Source organism: Lissotriton helveticus, chromosome 1_1 (assembly GCF_964261635.1).
Source record: "Lissotriton helveticus chromosome 1_1, aLisHel1.1, whole genome shotgun sequence".
NCBI lineage: Eukaryota > Metazoa > Chordata > Amphibia > Caudata > Salamandridae > Lissotriton > Lissotriton helveticus.
In genome coordinates, this window is record NC_136057.1 from 364,054,543 (window position 1) to 364,065,985 (window position 11,443).

Sequence of the window (11,443 nt, forward strand, 5' to 3'; positions counted from 1 at the left end):
CAAGGACATCGTCTTCAGCCACGCCACCGGACTCCACTGGACGGACCACAGCTGCGTCCACTTCACCTTCAGAAGATCCACGATCCACCACCACCAGCAACAGGTTGCTCGAAGAAACTGGAACAAGATCACAGCAAACCAGCTCGCCACTTCCCTGAGCCAACACCCTCCCGCCAGCTCAGCGAACCCCAGCCAGGCCGCCGACAACCTCACGAAGTGGATCAGCAACTGCGCAGACGACCTCGCCCCACTGAGGACCCCGCCTAGCAGACCCGGCATGGTTCACCGACGAACTCAAGAGCTCCAAGAAGAACTGCCGAGCCCTCGAGAAAGCCTGGAGAAGGGAGCCAACACCGGACAACATGACCACCCTCAAGCTCGCCACCCGGAAGCACCATCAACTGATCCACGCCACCAAGAAATCAGCATTCAAGGACCGGCTGGACAACAACGCACACAACTGCAAGGAACTCTTCAACATCGTGAAAGAGCTCTCCAACCCCAACGCCGGAATCAAGGACATCACCCCGTCGCAAGACCTCTGCAACTCCCTCGCCTCCTACTTCCACAACAAGATCGCTGACATACACAACAGCTTCAGCCCACAAACAACGCTCCCCACGACCGCACCAACGCCCCCCACCACCACCCTCAGCGCCTGGACCCAGATCAACACAGAAGACACCATCTGCACGATGAACTCTATCCACTCCGGATCTCCGACAGACCCCTGCCCTCACCACGTCTTCAACAAGGCCGACGCTGTCATCGCACCACACCTGCGGGACATTATCAACACCTCCTTCGACACCGCCACCTTCCCTGAGAGCTGGAAGCACGCCGAAATCAGCGCTCTACTAAAGAAACCAACAGCGGACCCCACCGAACTCAAGAATTACCGCCCCATCTCGCTCCTCCCGTTTCCAGCCAAAGTCATCGAGAAGACCGTCAACAAGCAGCTGGCCGCCTTCCTCGAGACGAATGGATCCCTCGACCCCTCACAGTCTGGCTTCCGAGCCAACCACAGCACCGAGACCGCCCTCATCGCTGCCACCGATGACATCCGAGCCCTGCTGGACAACGGCGAAACAGCAGCCCTCATCCTCCTAGACCTCTCCGCGGCGTTCGACACTGTTTGCCACCGCACCCTAGTGCAGCGCCTCAGCAACATCGGAATCCAGGAAAAGGCTCTGGAGTGGATCATCTCCTTCCTCGCTGGAAGGACACAGAGAGTACGCCTGCCACCGTTCAGATCTGCAGCCACGGAAGTCATCTGCGGCGTTCCTCAGGGCTCCTCGCTCAGCCCCACCCTCTTCAACGTCTACATGAGCCCCCTTGCGGCCATCGCACGCCAACACAACCTCAACATCATCTCCTACGCCGACGACACCCAGCTGATCCTCTCCCTGACCAACGACCCCGCCGCCGCCAGAACCAACCTCCACGAAGGGATGAAAGACGTAGCCGAGTGGATGACGACCAGCCGCCTGAAACTGAACTCAGACAAGACGGAAGACCTCATCCTAGGCTCCTCGCCCTCCGCCTGGGACGACTCCTGGTGGCCCCCCGCCCTGGGCACCGCACCCAAACCGACAGACCACGCACGCAACCTGGGCTTCATCCTGGACTCCTCCCTCTCCATGACCAGACAATTCAACGCCGTCTTGATAAGCGTGGCTCAAATCCACCTGAGCGACTTACCTCACTCATCTATCATTCTCATATAATAAGCCAGCCAGGCAGTGGAGAAGAATAAACAAGTAATTTTATTAGGCCACAAACTCCCATATGAGAGGGCCCTGTCTGACCTCACTCTCTAAGAGTGTGGTGAGAGGACTGACTCATATCATCACAGTAACACATTATAATACAAAAAGGCAGAGTAAAACACGCCCATACTGGAAAAGTACTGGACCCCGGAGAGGATAAACAATGGCCTCATACAAGAGGCATCTGCACCTGGAATTGCAACATTCTCTCTTCTGACTCCAAGGACACGGAGCCAGGCCTTAGCATCTCCAGCACATGAGAACAGAGTGATAAGGGGTTTCGCTAGTAGTTTCAGTCACAGTGAGCTGAGAGACAAAACTGCTGACATGTGGAATATTCCTATTCCTACGGGAGGGGGATGAGCAAGTGCAACTCGCACAGAAAGGGAGATGCTTCAAAATGGTGGCACACAGGCTAAGCTAAGAATAACTGTAATAATGTTGCACGCATAAATGAATAACTAATAGAAGAATATAAACGTAAATGCATAAATGAATATATCAGTAGTTAGACACATTCTGCTAACTCATAAGCATAATGTATGCAGTGGGCGGGGCATGGAGAAATGAAACCTATCAGACCCTCCTTTTAGCAGACTGTGGCTAACTTTATTAACTAAAAGGAGAGCCTTTACATCAAATTCTAAGGGCCAGGACACTATACTGATCAAAAATATCATCATCAATAAGCATTAGCCAGTGAATTTCATGAAGTTCAACAGCATTGGAAACAGGATGTAGTCTTGTTGGCCTTCTGGAAACTCGTATATTGCTGGCACACATGGAGCAACAAGGGGGAAGGCAATAAACACAGAGGCAGCAAGTCAGTAATACACCTACATTTCCTACAACCCGGTCAGGGAGTCAGGGAATCAGGCTGTTGAAAGAATTTCACCCTACCAATCAAAGTGTACCAGCCCACGCACCTATTCACAGGTGTCAAGGGAAGTGCCAGTAACCTGTCCTTCTTATATGCAGCGGAAAGGAGTAACCCACAAACCCAGCAATCTGTCACCTTACACAGCATGGTCATGGTCACAGAAGTAGTGCAGCATGCTATAGGGCAGGGAATGCAGAGGCAACAAGTAAAAGAACAACCCCTGCCATACCTACTAGGACAATAATTATTCTCTGGGTGTGAGGCACCCTCCTTTTTGACTAATCTAAATACATCACACTTTAAGTCATGAGCAGGAATTAATGCAAATAAGATCAAACTGTCATCATCAAGGAAACCACCCTATTGAATCCAATACTGAGGGCTCACTTGCATTATCAGCTAGGACCTATATCTAACATCCTTGGAGTAAATATTTTATCAGGCTGAGAAATGTGTTTTACTAAACCACTCAAAGTATACTAACCTTCACAGCTACTTCCATAGGGCAAGAATACAAGCAACAATTTTCCACCCCTGTGTGTGTGTATGAAGGCAATGACCCACACACCCAATAATTGTTTTGCTGTTCTATGAATAACATGTGTCAGGTGCAACATTTGAATACTACATCATCCTAATGTACTTCCCAGTGCTCCTCTTCGTGTGGATCTAGAGTACCAATGCTATTATCAGGTGGCGTTGAAATACTCATGAAGGTATGTGTCAAGCAACAAGAAACTAATTCTCTAAAGAGAAATATGAAAGCAACAGTAAGGATACAAACAAACTCAATATTAAATTTGTAGATCATGAGAACCAAAATGATCAGGGACATCTGGACAAGGAGCCGCAGGGGCTGCTCCTCCATGGGAATAGGAACATTCAAAACACAAATTTTCCTAGCTAAAATTTCCAAATTAAACTAAAGGAAACAATCTGCAACACAGCCAGCCAGAGGGGGGTCTTCTCCCTGTGTCCATCTGAGCCTCACAGGTAAGCTCGTATTATCCATCAAAAATTCAAAAATCATCTGCGTTGGAGCTGCACTTGCTAGCAACTCAAATGGAAAACAATCTTGGCCAATGATGCAAAGTCTTTCTTGCAGAATTTTAGCAACCACCAATCCAGGTAGTGCCCTCTACAAATTCTGTCCAGTGTCTCGCTCAGTACACCAGATATGAATCTAACAGATACTAAGAGCACTGTATCTGTACCCTAAGACTAAAGTCTCTCCCTATCTCCTACTTTTCTTCTCCTGGTGTACCGCTCTTCTGTCGAGGCCATAGATTGTATAAAGTGTGAGCAGGTACCTTAGCAGACAAAACTGTAGATTCCAAAACAGATGGGGAACAGGGAAACCTGAAGCATAACCACTGGAGAACTGGCGGCAGCCTTTTGCACAGACAGAACTGCCCCTCTCAAGTATTTCTGAGAAACAAACCACTGGGGAACTGGCGCAAAAGCGAAGAGTGGGTCCTCCATCTCGGTCAGGCCTGCCCTTTTCTTACCCAGGAATCACACACCTACAGCAGCTTCAGTGGTACCTTGGCTCCAAGCTAAACTTCCATTGGTATCTTCTGACGACGGGACTTGACTTGCACTTGAAGTTGGATCCGATGCTTGGGTCCCCTCTGGCTCGGGCTGCGTGACTCATTTCTATTGATGGACAGAACAAAGATCTTTAGACAAGGCATATGAATAAAATTCAAATTCAAAGAAACCAAATGAGGTCTAGTCTGTGCTTTCATATTTCTTTACCCATGTCAATTTGAAGGTGAACACATTGTACCTATCAATAAATTTGTGCACTGACATTAGGTAATACATTACATATCTGACTTTTCGCTGTATTACCTGTAGATGGACGTATGCATGTATTGAATTCTAAGAGAAGAGAAAAAATAAAACAAAACAGACATGTTGTATTCCCCCATTTGCACTTGAGAAACAGCAAAAAGGGAAGTTCAAACCGCTCTTCCTATAGCGAGTACACAGCGTCTACTTTATGAACCTTCACTGTTGTGCAAAACTTCAAACACTTCTAATATTCTTTTTCTTTACTCAAAACAACTATATTTTTGCTCATGACCATGCTCACATATTACTAATTTCTACAAATCTTTCATTTCTAAAAATATTTGTGCTGAGGATCACACAAGCATCTTTTCACCTTTTTCACTATTTAGACCATGTAACATTTTATTTAGGGGAAAACCTGTTCACCAGCTCTAATAGGGAATATCAGCTGAGCTTTACCGGCTAACTGATAAGAGACTTGTACACCTTTACTTAGTGCTGCACAATAATGGTGTTGTTGCCTAGGAATGTGACACAAAGGTACCGACCCTTCAAAGGTCAAATAAGGAAACACTAGTCACGAGGCAACTCAAGACCTGGCTGTTCGAGCAGTAGCGGACCCCTTCCCCCCAAGCGCCTTGGGACCCTCCCGGGTGAGTAGCGCGCTATACAAGTGTTATGATTGATTGACTGATTGGGCTGTTCCCTTCCTTTCATCCCTATCCAATTAAAATAATTGTCTAATAAAAAAAAAACTCTCAGTTTACCCAACACTTGTAGAACAAAACTACCCACGTCTAATTCCCCTTTTAGATCAAACCAGGACAGGAGGGAGCAATACACATGCTACCCCATTTTGACAGAAGGGAATCTGAAAAATATTTCACTTCGGTCAATACCATCAACCACTGGGTGTAGCCCTGAGCATAAACAAAATTCTAGGGGATACATAGCACTTTTGAGAGGGCTAGAACATCTTTTAGCACATGTAGAAATGTCATTGCCATAAAATGATATGTGTGCCTATTAATATCAACGTATCTGAGAAAGAGTAGTAAGGAAATGGAACTGGAACTGGGACACAGCTGAAGTCCCCCATAACTAGGCACTATGCGACATTCATTAGGGAAATGGCGGCAAATGGAAAATCTATAAATGAACAAAAATTACTGAGGTAATGGTCAGGCTTGTGACACAACACCATGAGTACACCGTAGAACTCTCGTATTTTTCCCTCCATACCCCTTTTAACCAAACAGACAAACACTGCTGAAGTGTTGTCTGTGAAATTTAGGGACCAGAACAAATTCCCCATAGAGGAGCCTGTTCTAGTATCAATAATAGAATTATCAAAATAATACAATACAGAGACATACAGAAAATAAAAACAAGCATACCAAGGCAGCAGGTATACTTGCTGTGTGAAGCACAGAAAGCATAGAAAATTCACTGTAACGCATGCAAATGAGCTGTGACACACAACACGATGCCATGCATTTCCTGCACAGTGAGCCTGTGGCCCAAAACCCAGCATGCTGGCCTACTTAATTTATCAAGCTTAAGATCGATCAGCATACCATCCACGCAGAACAGAGCAAGCAATGCACAATAAGCCAAAGAAAACATAAAACACAGAATAGCACAAAGGCCACAAAAAGAAAACACAATATTAGTTACTCAAAGGACTATTTTTTTTCTCATGCATATACTCGCATCATGCGGTGTCAGTGCACACTTAATCTGTCTAGCACAAAGCTGCATCAATACTCACCGTAACACACAGATAAAAAAAATATTTCCCATTGCACTGAAACGAAACAAATCAAAACACACACAAAAGAAACAACAACACAGAAAATATTGGACAAAAAGCAACCACTCAGTAAAAATACCTTTCACAAATACTTACCGTAAAACCTATGCTTGGAGCTCATTCACACCAGTTCACCGTTCACTTTCCATTCTGAAAACCCTGTCTGCTGTCTCACATAAGAACCATTTCTAACCTCTTCAACCATCAGCCATGAATATAAAACATTAAGCAGCATTGAAAATCACATGACAATCTGGTAATGGCATTTAATGCAGCATCAAAAGGGAAAAATATATATAAATTTACATTCACATCATTCACTTGTCATAAGCCAGGAATTTCCATATTTGCGTAAACTTTTTTACATTCTTGTTATTAAAATACCAAATATTTCTGCACAGTTATCTTTCGCTGTGTAAATGAGCCCTCTTATAACCAATGCCATTTCTTAACTTTAAACAAAAGGGTGCCATATTCTCACCTCCAGAACATACTAAATACTCCAGTGCACACTAGCAGACATTTGCACACTCAGCGGGTGGGGCACTGGACCCACTGCAATGGTGCCCCATGGGCAAACTGCATACAAATACTGTTACACACATATAGACATTACACACATATATACCTTCCCACCAGGCCGCTCCTATGAGCAACACAATCAATATTTTTACTTGCCCTCGCATCATCAGTACTCTCCACTGGTATCCACTAGCAAAGACACTAATCAGTATGCCAATCAGGGACCCCCCCAACTCAATTATTTTTGAAATAGAAAAAATGTTATACTAGGACATTGTCCAACATTGAAACAAAAATCAACACCAAAAATGGACACAACAGACAACCAATAAATCTCTTTTTACTGTTTGCCATTAAACTGCACACAAATTAATCGCTTACTGAATACCATTCAAACAATAGGAGTAACACTTCACTAGCATATTTAGTAAATTAATTTTTCTCAAAACAATCCTTCTTTTCTCAGGCTAGGTCATGTTAAAGTGTAATTCTCTATGTCCAAATGGAATAACCTGTTGAAAGTTATTCATAATTTTGTTCCTTATTCTAAATCACATGTATTCTGAACAACTGCATTATACTTCAGTCTAAACCCTCATAATTATGCAGACTCGCTGATGCTGGCTCCAGCTGTGTATCTCTCCTTTCTGTGCCAGGAGCAGAGTCTCCTAGCCCCCCCTTAATCTTCTGCCTGCACTCCTCTCTCGCTCTCTCGGTGCTTCTGCGAACCCATTGGAATGTGGGTCGTGTTACCAGCATCTATATTTTCATTGTACATAATCTTCCCAGCTATGCCCACACTCTCTCCCCTTCACTTAACCCTTCCAGAACCTAATAATATTCCCACACTGTTATTCTAAATTGTGGGCTGAAACACATTCATTCGACAAGTCATGTTTAAAACTAACTAAATAACTGCATTTCACTTTCACCGTCTGCTAAGAATTCTGGGCTGCTAGCCAGCCTTCCGCCTCCCCTGGCATTCACCACCAAGGTCAAATCTGCCTCGCGCTCGGGTCTGGCGCTGACAAAGCCAATAAGTCCTAACTCTTTCTAACATTCAATATTTAACACTATTTTGGCAAATACATTTCTCATTCTATTTTTTTTTTGTTTTTCACTTTACACTCTTCCCACATGCTATTAATATACATTCTAATTACTGGTAATCAAATCCCTTTTACTCCATCTTCTACTGTTCACAAATTGAGGGAATGGAAGAAACCAAATTCTTTTCCCATAGAGCACAGCCCTGCATGCACTTTTAAACTACACGAAAAACACACTGATAGTCAGGCACACCCATCTCAGATAGCTCACAAGGACCAGACAATCTAACTTATGCAACAAGACGCACTCACTTCATGCAAACAAACATTTACACAACCAAAAGACAGCCCACAGACTGCTCTCAACCCAAACCAATTATAACAAAATAAAACATGTTACATGAAATACATACCCCATCCTCTTAATCACTGCTCACATTGGCTCACTGAGCCACTAAAAGCAACTTTAAATGTACACATTTTGTCTTCTTTTAAAACTAAAATTTCCTCTTTCTGCCACAACCTTAGGGAATCAAACATGCTCTGACAACAGTGCCTAGCAAACAATCTCTCTTGCAAGTGATCTATCTTAACTGCATCAGAAATATTAAACAAAATCAAGAGTCTTCTACAGGAGCGGGTTGGCTCTTGGCCAATCTGACATCAGTTGAACTGCAGCAACACCTAAAACATTGCAACCTAGTGAAACACGGTATCTTGCACACTCAATCAAACACCACCAAACTCACTCAATCAGATACCGCCAAAGAACCCACACATCTCCTGGCACAAAAGAACCAAACAACTATCTCCACACAACCACACACGCACACGCACTTCCTATGCATTGAGTCCCTGCCAAACACGTGTTACCATAATGGGACAAGGCCCGTCGACCAAGTCCTGGGGAACCTGGACCCTACCGCAGACCGAACAGTACACTAACTGTTCTGAGGTTGGAGGACACATCCGCCACCCGGGTGGCACTGCAGACCATTGCGCACTTTACCCCGTAAGATCTGGGACTCTTCCATCAAACCACTCACACTAGGGGTTTGGGTCCTTTCCCAGTATTTACCCGTGGTGAGCCACACTCCAGTCTCAGTACCACCCGGTCAGATGCTCTAAAACAGACATCCACCCAATACCCTCATCACCAATAGTCTGTCAGAGCGCCACTTGCACTCTGAGTTCCCCGGAGCACACTAGCCCCAGGAGCACACCGGCTCCTCCAATCACCAGAGACACACCGGTCTCATGGAGCATCCCAGCTCCCTCAATCAACAGTCGGACCACTCACCTTCTGCTTGCAGAACCGACCTCCACCGTTCTCCACTGCCGGCTGCTGGGACCAACACGGTCAGCTCCAAGGTTCCGCCTTCTGGACTCCGGCGTAGGATCATGGACCGGGACCTCTCGATCAGCAGGGTGGGGCAGCGCTGCGAGAACCAAGCTCGGCATCAAAGTGGGTACCCAGACCCACCGTGCCGACCAGGGGGTCTCCGGCCTTCTGCTACCCACTTACGGGTGAGAAAGGTCCTAATCGCGGAGTCCCATCTGGGGTGCCATCTGATAAGCGTGGCTCAAATCCACCTGAGCGACTTACCTCACTCATCTATCATTCTCATATAATAAGCCAGCCAGGCAGTGGAGAAGAATAAACAAGTAATTTTATTAGGCCACAAACTCCCATATGAGAGGGCCCTGTCTGACCTCACTCTCTAAGAGTGTGGTGAGAGGACTGACTCATATCATCACAGTAACACATTATAATACAAAAAGGCAGAGTAAAACACGCCCATACTGGAAAAGTACTGGACCCCGGAGAGGATAAACAATGGCCTCATACAAGAGGCATCTGCACCTGGAATTGCAACATTCTCTCTTCTGACTCCAAGGACACGGAGCCAGGCCTTAGCATCTCCAGCACATGAGAACAGAGTGATAAGGGGTTTCACTAGTAGTTTCAGTCACAGTGAGCTGAGAGACAAAACTGCTGACATGTGGAATATTCCTATTCCTACGGGAGGGGGATGAGCAAGTGCAACTCGCACAGAAAGGGAGATGCTTCAAAATGGTGGCACACAGGCTAAGCTAAGAATAACTGTAATAATGTTGCACGCATAAATGAATAACTAATAGAAGAATATAAACGTAAATGCATAAATGAATATATCAGTAGTTAGACACATTCTGCTAACTCATAAGCATAATGTATGCAGCGGGCGGGGCATGGAGAAATGAAACCTATCAGTCTCCGCGTCCTGTTTCAACATCCTGCGCATGCTACGGAAGATCTTCCGGTGGATCCCCACCGAGACCAGGAAGACGGTCACCCAGGCCCTCGTCACCAGCCGACTGGACTACGGCAACGCCCTCTACGCCGGAACCACCGCCAAGCTCCAGAAGAGACTCCAGCGGATCCAGAACGCCTCAGCCAGACTCATCCTCGACATCCCCCGACGCAGCCACATCTCCGGACATCTGAGAGACCTGCACTGACTCCCCGTCAACAAGAGAATCACCTTCCGTCTCCTCACCCACGCACACAAAGCCCTACACGACCATGGCCCGAGCTACCTCAACAACCGCCTCAACTTCTACGCTCCCAAACGCCACCTCAGATTGACCAACCACGCCCTCGCCGCCGTCCCCCGCATCCGAAGAGCGACAACAGGAGGAAGGTCCTTCTCCTACCTGGCCGCCAAGACCTGGAACACCCTCCCGACCGACCTTCGCCTGACCCAAGACCACCTCAAGACCTGGCTGTTCGAGCAGTAGCGGCACCCCCCCCCCACCCCCCAAGCGCCTTGAGACCCTCCGGGTGAGTAGCGCGCTCTATAAATACCTTGATTGATTGATTGATTGTTTTGGTGTGAGATGGTGGCATGGAACTTGCCACCTTACTTGTAAGTCCAGCTAACTTGAGCAACTACAGACAGCAGCCTTTCATCGATGGTTGGGAAGCTGTAGCTTACAAGAACACAGGGGCCAGTGTCCCCATGGTGACAGAGAAACTTGTGTTCCCTGAACATATCCTACTTGGTCAAGTGTACCAAGTGACCAATCCTAGCAATGTCAGGACAGAGCATTTCATGGCAGACCAATTTACACTGTAAGCACAGCAAACAATAACATGAGATTTCTGGATAATAGATACAAAGAAAAAAAAATATATATATATATATATATATTACCTACTGGCGGTCGCCAGTAGGTAGTTATAGTTAGGATCGTTTTCCATAGGAAATCCGCAACATTCTATTGGGAATAACTTTGGCGCCGAATGAGGGATCTGCCTGTAATTTTCCTTAACTTTGCCTCGCTGCGCTGCGCTCCTTCCCTGAAAGTTTCGGGGGGATCCGTCAAGCGGGGGCCGAGATAAAAGGGGGGTCCCAAAACGTGTTTTCCCCATGTTAATTTCCATTGGACTCACTTTTAGCCCGAACGGCTGAATGGATTTCCACCAAACTTGGCAAAATTGTAGGGACTGGTACCCCGATGTGCCTTTGCTATGTCTCAAGATATATGCTCCAGTGGTTTTTACGAAAATTAACTTTGAAAAAATATATATTGGGCTACATTGGGCTATATATATGCTAGAGCCCAAATG

General features: G+C 46.1%; 1 long non-coding RNA gene across 1 annotated transcript; it reads right to left on the reverse strand.

The window, feature by feature from the left end:
- Window positions 1-1,747: 1,747 nt before the first annotated feature.
- On the reverse strand, window positions 1,748-9,082 carry LOC144808741 (uncharacterized). The gene is made up of 2 exons (XR_013606853.1): window positions 4,504-9,082; window positions 1,748-4,305 (listed from the first exon to the last, which is right to left on the reverse strand). It is a non-coding gene; the product is annotated as an uncharacterized LOC144808741 (long non-coding RNA).
- Between the last annotated feature and the right edge of the window lie 2,361 nt (window positions 9,083-11,443).